We start from the raw sequence: 8,996 nt of genomic DNA, 5'->3' as shown, positions 1-8,996 counted from the left end.
TTTTGTTTTGCCAGTGCTCCTGGGTACACAAAATATTAAAGTACACAAGGTCTAGGCTTAGGATAAACAAACACAGAGTTAAGATTTAAAATAAGCTTAACAGTATTTGAGTCTACAGAACCATTATGTCACAGAATAAGTTATTTTAACTGGCATGTAATTCCTAGTTTAAAATTTCTGCAGTTTTATTTGAACAGTTGATGCTCCACAGTTGTGAAAACATTGGGTCTCTGATGAACAGATTCTTGTTTTAAAGCACAAGGAGTCGGAGGACAGAGTCAGAGCAGTGATCGCTTTCCAACTCAGGAGGGCACTGTTTGTCTTGAGGGCTTAACTCTGATGGCAGAATCAGTCTGTGGATTCAGCACCTCATTGTTAAATTCACACATAGGTGAAAAAGATCTTTTAATTTTAGACCCATGCAAAAGTTCAAATTTAACAATATAGCAACACAGGTAAGAGCCTTGGCATGTCTTCCGAATGTCTGAATAGGCAATAATCAAAGAAAAAAAAGTATAAATGTAATGCTTGAATATTTAATGAATCAGTATAATTTTTGTCTGCAACACAATAATTAAAAAACTGCAATTAAACTCTGATTCAAATGTTTTTTACCAAGCCACCACCATCTTTAATCTAGGGAGAGAAGCACGGAAAAAAATACCCCTTCAGATTCCTATTTTGACTTCAGCTTTTAAATAGATGCAAAATGATATTAAGTTACTTTTTCTTATAAGTAACTCAAAAAATTTGGCATATCATGGAAGTTCATTTCTAGTCATTAAAGAAAAAAAAGCAAACTATCATATAAATGTCTTTATTCATTATTCATGTAAGTATGGCTTACAAAAAACAGGAATTTAGTATCTAGAGTATTTCATTTCAAGTTTGAGTAAATTGTAGTTCAGACAGTAACAAATTACCATGGTCTAATTCAGTACACATAACCACAATCATAGGGAAGACTCACCTCGACAGTTGTCCAGATGACTCTCTCTGCAGGGAGGGTAAGCCACAGAAGGTTATTGCTGAAAAGCTTTGCTGTGCAGTGAGTTCTGTGTTGAAGCTTCTTAACATTTGGCTGGAAGGTAAATATGGTAATAAAACATGCATCACTATCAAAGCAACAGGGATTCCAGAGCATTGTCAACAAATGTCAATTCGAGGTTCAAAGTCAGGGTACTGAGGCTGGTGTCAGAGCATCAAGAGCCGTCAAACACAGATGTCTTTAGGAAAGGAGCTGCCACGGTCTTATTCTGAGCGGTGTCTTAGCTGGTCTAAGGAGAAAAAGAGCTTAACTGCTGCTTAGTTGTCTAAAGTCTTCTTTTCAGAGCAAAGTCAAATTTTGCACTTCATTTGGAAGTCAAGGCCCTGAAGTCTGCGGTGTTTGAAGTCCAGTGTGAAGTTTGTGATGATTTTGGTTGCCATGTCATCTGTTGGTCTTGGTGATAGTTGGTCCTCTGTATTTAGCAAATCTACTTGGGGATTTTTAGAGCACTTCATGCTGAGAAGCTTTATAGATATGCTGATTTTATTGTCCATAAGGAATTAGCACCTGCTCACAGAACCAAAACTATTATCAAGTTGTTTGCTGACTGTGTTATTACTGGTTAAACTTTGGGGTAACGTCAAGAGGAGAATGAGAAACACCCAGCTCAAAAAATACAGAGGAGCTGAAGGCTGCTATGAAAGCAACCTGAGGTTCAGTTACACCTCAGCAGTCCCACAAGCTGATGCCATGCTGCACTGATGCAGTAACTTACAGTAAATGAGCCCTGGTAAAATACTGAGTGTATTTTCAGATATATGATGTTTCTGTTTATTAAGTAATTTTTTGATCAGTCATGGAATATTCCAACAATGTGGGATCTTGAGTAGCCACAATCATCAAATTTAACACAAAAAAGGCTTAAAATATATCACTTTATTTTAGTTTCAGTTTTCTTTAAATTCAAAGCGAAAATCTCACCAGCAAAAATGTTTTTCACTTTCCTGATCTCATCATGACAGTAAATTGCATATATTCTTTTATAATGTCACACAAGGCATTTCATGACATTACTTTGGATCCAGTAGAGAGGTCATTTGGCAAATATCAATAACTAATAAAAAATTATTTTAAAGAAACAAATAAAAATATCCTTATTTGTATCCTTAATATACATAGTATAGCCATTAATACTGCTACTTGTATCGCTGTGAAATGTGACACTTAGTCTTCATGATGCAGGATGTTTTACACCGGTATCATGTCTTTGATTAACAAGTGAATTCATTTGGGAGTCAAAGAAGTATCCGTTTTCATGAGTGCGCATTCTGAGCAATCATTGGAGTGGTGGAGATGCTGTCTGGCAGTCTGTAGGCATGTGGAGAGCAGTTTGCAGTGTTCAGAGCCATATCTCAGGTCACTGATATCAAATATCCATTTATATTTAATAGATCTGTGTTGCTACAGCAACGCAGATCTATAACAAGGTTTGAGGATCCTATCCACTTCCAACAGATTCATTCAGGATTTGGTTTAAGGTTATATTTAAGGGGCACTTTTAAGACCTTGACCGTAGTTTCTTAGATTGAATGAATGAGTAAGATGGACCGTATCATTTCAGTTGCAGAGCAGATGTGTGCAGTATTTATAGAGCAGTCCTAATATACAAACATTCAGCAGTCCTGTGAGAGTGGGATAAAGCCTCTCCATTTTCCTTCCCTTCCATATTTCCTTGGTGACCTCTTAGAGAGCAAGAGAGTCTAAGTGAACTATTTATCCAGTCGGCTTCCCCCTGGAGGCCTCTGCAGACTGCTTCAAGCTCTCCTGTCTGCCTGAAACCTCCCCAGGCCCTGCAGTGCTTGTCAGGAAAAACTGCCATGTTTAGGGCTCTCCCCCAGGTCCTGCATCAGCTACACTGCTGCTTTCTGAGGCACGAAGATGAATTTGATTTTGAGATATTTCCTTTATACCGTCCAGATTTGCTTTTGTGATTGCTCCATTACTATTGGAAGTGTTTTTAAATGTCTCTTAATTTGTGAAATCCCAAAACTATTTCCTCATTTACCCGAATTCCTTTGATGCATGCAAGGTGTTGATGAAAAAAATCAATCAAATCTTTATTTCAGACGTATAAGTAACAAGTGTTAAAGAACAAATAAACACAAATACGTGTAAGGATCATAATCACATTGGGGGAAAAAAACAAAAAATCAAAATGTTTAATTTACTTTTTGACAGGAGAAAGCAAATGCTTATGAATTCCTGCCCTTTTCTAAAAGAAAAATCTAGAGGTAGAAAACTGATGGTAATCTGAGCAGTTATGGAAACATTTAAGAAGAAAAAATTGCAATGCTTCACTGCAGATGGCCGCCCCTCTCTGAGCCTGGTTCCTGTTAAAAGGGAGTTTTTCCTTCCCACTGTCCGAAAAAGTGCTTGCTCATAGGGGGTCATATGATTGTTGGGTTTTTCTCTGCATGTATTATTGTATGGTCTGCCTTACTGTTGTTGTGATTTGGCGCTGTATAAATAAAAATGAATCTCTCAGGCATGTATATTTATGTATTATATTAGTATATTAATGTTGCATTGTTTTTACTATGACCAACACTGTTAGGCATGACGCTGGTTCCTTGTTCTCAATGGCAAGCTTTTATTTGCAGAATAATTATTTAATACCAAGTAACTGAGTAGTATAGTAGAGTAATAGATATAATATTTGTCTTTAAACTGTAATGCAGTTCTCATGCAAAGTGTTAATTAAAGGAAATACAAATACCTTAAAACTGCACTGTACAGTACGCTGCATTCTCCTGAGCGGCTTGTCTGTAGTTAACAGTTTAGTGAGATCTCGGGGGACTGTATTTGTTCTTTGTATTGAATTGTAAATGCTTTCATTTGTACACTTTTTTTGTCCTAGTTTTAAGAAAAATATTGTTTTGTAGTTTTTTTGCATGAAAAATCGAAAAGAAACCTCATTTAAAATCTTAAAATTTTTATCTTATGTCGACCAGGGAACATTGCAATGTGTGCACATCCTACATATATTCACATGTGAGTCAGCTGGACTCTACAGAGATATTTATAGCATGTCTAAATATCTCTGCATCCATGTCTGTGCTCTTCCTTTTCTGATGGGTAGATTTTGATTGATATGCTGGTTACCACAAGTGACACAACTTTTAAACTTGCACAACACATTTCTGCCAGTTTAAGCGTACAGACGTGCCCTGTTAACACATGATCAGGGAGTAAAAAATAAAAGTATGTGTGATTTATTTATTTATTTATTTATTTTTAATAAAACATGCTATGGTTCCTCAAGATAATCTGCTTGTCACGACTGTTTCTTTGGTGGAAATCATTTTCAGTAAAACTGTCTACACTTTCTGGATTTTCTAGAGCAGTGGAAAATGCATACAAAACAGCATGAGCTCTGGGTCTGATAATGTGATTCCAGAAAAGTTGGGGTGCTGTTCAGAAGATATTCCAAAGTAAAAAAACTGCAGATGTGCCACTTGTTCCATATGTCACAAGTACACAAAGTGCCTTCATCTGACAAAATAATCAAAAAATGTACTGAGAACATATAACATGGGATTAAGTGTATTTTGCACTCAGTGTGTGCACAAAATATTTGAGGCAGGGCAGGGAAAAGGAGTTTCTCTGTGGTTTTAGCACTGCAGTCCAAGTGCACGCTTAGTTTTTAGTGAATGTAACTCAAACATAGGGACATTGTACATTACTCAGAGACTATATCCAACCAGTGATTAATACATATTTGGATTTTTGGCAGCTGGTCTTAACTGTGGGATTGAATATATAAAAAAAAAAAAACTGTGTTGTGCATGTACTATTACCTATGTTATTCTGTTCCTTTTCAGACCGTGCAATATTATCTAACAGTACCTTATTGAATATTATATATTTGTTTCATCCCCCCATAATACGCTGCTACTCCCTTTATTCTATTGCACAATACTATGTCACTTTCTAGAATCACCTGCACTGATAGTGAAGTTGTTTATTCTCCAGGATACAGTCATTTATATTACTTCGTTAGAGTTATTTGATACCATGTCTTGCACTATCCTACTACTGTACATTACTGTATACTACTATTCTTATTGTATATATTGTATATCTTATTTATCTGTTCCTCTGTCTCTCCTGCTGCTTTGAGCATGTGAAAAAAGAATTTCCCTCGGGATAAATAAAGTTATTCTTATTCTTATTATTCTTTGTGGATACAAATGAAGGATCAGTCAGTGTAAGACTACTCATGTGTTTTTTAGATGAATAAAATAATTGAACTCTGTGGCATCGGATCATCTTTGGAATCAACGGTACTTGTGATACCTGATCAGGTCGTTGTTAAAATTAGTAGCTACATGCTTTAAGCACTACTAAAGATCTGTTGAAGCCCATTTTATTTTTGTGACTGATATCTCAAACCTATGAAGAACTTGATATATTTGTGTTGGTATGGTTAATTAAATGAAATCTTGATATTGTTTTGGTCAGTACAGAGATACACGCTGGCACTTTTGTTCTTGTTTTTTCTTCCATGAATGGTGCTGTGGAAGTCTGGAAGTTGAATATCTTTAGGGAGAAACGGATACCCCAGTGAACTGAGAGCTAATGGAGGTGGTGGTCTCACTAGGGAAAATCTGACCTTGGCCCCTTTTTGTAAAAGCTTTGCCTCTGTGGCAAACAATTGCAGGGAGGGGCTGTGCAGGCGCGGTCCGAGTGTGTTTAGTGAACATCTGTTTGCGCTTTGGCAAAGACTGTAGCTATAATGTCGTCCTGTCTTTTGCACATCATTCAACATGACATAAAGCAGCTCTGTCTACCAGTGTACTATTAGTTGAAAGCTCCCAGGGTGAGACAAAGGCCCAGGCTGGACACCTCCGTGTTTCCTGACCTGCAGCGCCTGACTGGTATGGATCGACGCTCGGGAACTGCAACAAATCCATATCTCGCGGACCACGCATGCAGACTTCATCACCGCCTGCTCAACCTTTTGTCAATCGGCATTTTGATGACAATTCCCAGTGTCGAGTTGTTCCCAATCAATACACACAGAGCGGACACCTTCATACACACAGATAAATGCTGCTTGCCGGCTGTATCTCTGGGCTGTGGAGACTGACACCCTGTCTGACTCTGATCAATAAGCGGTGCGTGGTGCGGCGCACAAGCTCGGCCCTGCCCGCTCTGCTATAACACACGGGGCTTGGTTTCCCCCGGCAGCTGGGTAAAACTGCCCAGCAACTCCCCAAGGTGGATGAATCGGAGATGTTACATGTGAACTGGCTGTCAAAATGATTTTGTCATCTCCTCTTCTCTCCGGTGTTTAAAGATGCTGACACACTGTGTTTTGGGTTCCAATGTCTTGTTGAAAGTGATGGAAGCTTTTAGCCTTTTTTTTTTCCTCCAAACTCCCTTTATCCATTTAAGTGTTCGCTCAAGTGTTAGAATTTCTGTTTCACCTGCCGCAGATGTCTCCTGGCACTTCCTGCCTACTCACAGCTCCCTTGAACCCTTCTTTGAATTTACAGACTTTACAACTTCATTTACAATATTTACTCTTGTTACTTGAAGTCTTTTAGATGCTGCTGTTATACTACTTTTAGTTCTTAGTTTCCCAATTTATTGATTTGCTGAAGCTTTTACTTTGTGCAATTTGATTTCATTAGATTACATTAGCTTAGCCTAAAAATGAAAGTAAATGTTAACACAACTAATCAATACTCCTTTTTTATATATGTGAGAGTGGCTAACATTAGTGCGTAGATAGATCAGATTAAGAATAAAACAGTGAGTAAAAAAGGCCAGATCAGATTCAGCTTGGGGTCATTAATGTTTCAGAGGATGCCAGAGGGAGAATGGGAGAGTCACTGCACTGCCTGGATCCATTTCCTTTGACTGTGGCTTTGTCATTTTGGATCAATCCCACCATAACCAGGCCTATTGTAAAGTGACTTGGCTCTAACGGAGTGATAGGCAACATAATGGCACCTGATTAATAATAAGGTACTGGGTTAATGTGTTGTAAAGGCAAGTGAGACGATCATTTCTAACAGATAAATAGAACTTGTAATGGAGGACTGCAAAAACACGTTCTTGTGCAGGATTTGTCAGCAGCAGCTTGTGTTAATATAGTTACACTGACCTCTCTTTCTCACTTCGTGTTCCCTAGCAATGGCCCAGTGGAGATCTCAGGGGCTGTGGAAGTACTTACCGTTTCCTCCTCTAAGCTGTGATCGTCACAGTGGCGTTACTCCTGCTTTGATCCTGCTGCAGTCTGACACATGACCACACAGACCCCTGAATGGGCATTAGTGCAGGCTTCAGCAAACCCAACATCTGTGCCTCCCAGCACTGCCACTGCTCAAATCATTCATTAAATCAGAACACAAAAAGTAACTTTACTTGAATGCCTCAGCATAAATATTTGATCATGGCTGAGAATAAATCTTTGTCATTTTGTTCTCCTTCCTCTGGCTGCGGGCTCCTCTTATAGATCTTCCTCGCCTCGTTCTCATTTTGCTGTTTAGATACAGGCACATGCTTGGCTTGGTCATTTGTGAAATGGATCTTATGAATTTTTTAGAAAGATTCATAGCTACAATCAGCCCTGGTTAAGGGGACGACTGTATCACAAAGTAACATCTTGTGTTGCCGTTCTCACTCACAAATCGTACTCTGCTTGCGTAGATGATATAAGCTAATAGTTTCTGTGTTACTTTGACAGAGATGCTAAACTTTTATGTCTTGTAACAGATTTTAACACCTTGTTATCATTTTGCTTACACACTAGTAATCTGTGATTTGTTTGTTTTTGCATACAACAGAGTCATTCTAAAAGTATTTGCTTAGTCAAGCTCTGGTTTTATTGCTTTGCATCAGTATAAACACACCAGGAAAAAATCTCAGTTATTACTAATAGATTACATATTTGCATTTATATTTACCTAAGTCCTACTGTGCATTGTTTTTGTTCCATATAGCAACTCAAAGCATTTAGAGTGTCGAATCATTACTTTGTGGATGCATCTCTGTCACCTTTACACATCAGGGCATGGCCAATTTTTTCATTCTTCTTCCCAAAAATGCTTAAGATCTGGCAGGTCACATGGGGAACCTGAGGGTTTCTTAAAATTCCACAGCTCATACCTGCTAAGGTGTAAACGCTACAGGGACATCAAAGGTGACTGACTGTAAGATCCAGATAATCTTTGCTTTTTCAGAGATGCTCCAGCTTAGTTGTCTGTCCGTAATAATGAGCCACCACTAAAACTACTTACGTCCTACACATGGCTCCCCCCCCCGCACAGGCTGGAAATCAGGCTGTTTCTCAGCAGGTGTAAAAATATGTTTAAGCAGAAAATGTCCACGTAGAGTCCTGTGAAAATGTTGTTTTTGGCATGATTGTGAGCTGATCTTTCAGTCACAGTGCAACATATTGTACTGTTGTATAGTAACTGCTGAACAGTCTTGTATTCAGCATTAACAACACTGGTTTAATCAAAGCTTCACAGATTGACATGGTGTGAAAGACTCTACTTACTCTACTTTTAATTCTTTAACCAATTAAAATTACAGTTTTGTGGTCCAACATTGATAATTGACAGTTTTTTTTAATACTCTGTCATATGAACATATTTCAATCAGCACTAAAATAAGATACTGAGGTTCATTCTCTAGTCTTAAGAACATTTTTTTTCGCACAATTTAACGCAAATCTTAAACTGTGTAACATGCAAGGATTTGTTGCAAGTTCCTCACAGCTTTACCTTCCACCCTCCATCTCAAATTCTCAGCCATGTAAAACCTTTTACGACTGAACACGAATATCGTGCACACATTAAAAGGCTGCACAGCTCTGTTTCTTGTCACTTGTGTTCAGAAGATTTTTCTTTTTCATGCATTTTCTTTCCCCCCAAAGACGAGGTTCTTTTGTTATCAGAACCTTTTAACCAAAGTGGATCCTTTTAACGTCACCTTC

The sequence above is a fragment of the Pelmatolapia mariae genome, linkage group LG23, assembly GCF_036321145.2.
Source record: "Pelmatolapia mariae isolate MD_Pm_ZW linkage group LG23, Pm_UMD_F_2, whole genome shotgun sequence".
In the NCBI taxonomy this organism is placed as follows: Eukaryota; Metazoa; Chordata; class Actinopteri; order Cichliformes; family Cichlidae; genus Pelmatolapia; species Pelmatolapia mariae.
This window is presented reverse-complemented; position numbering follows the sequence as displayed.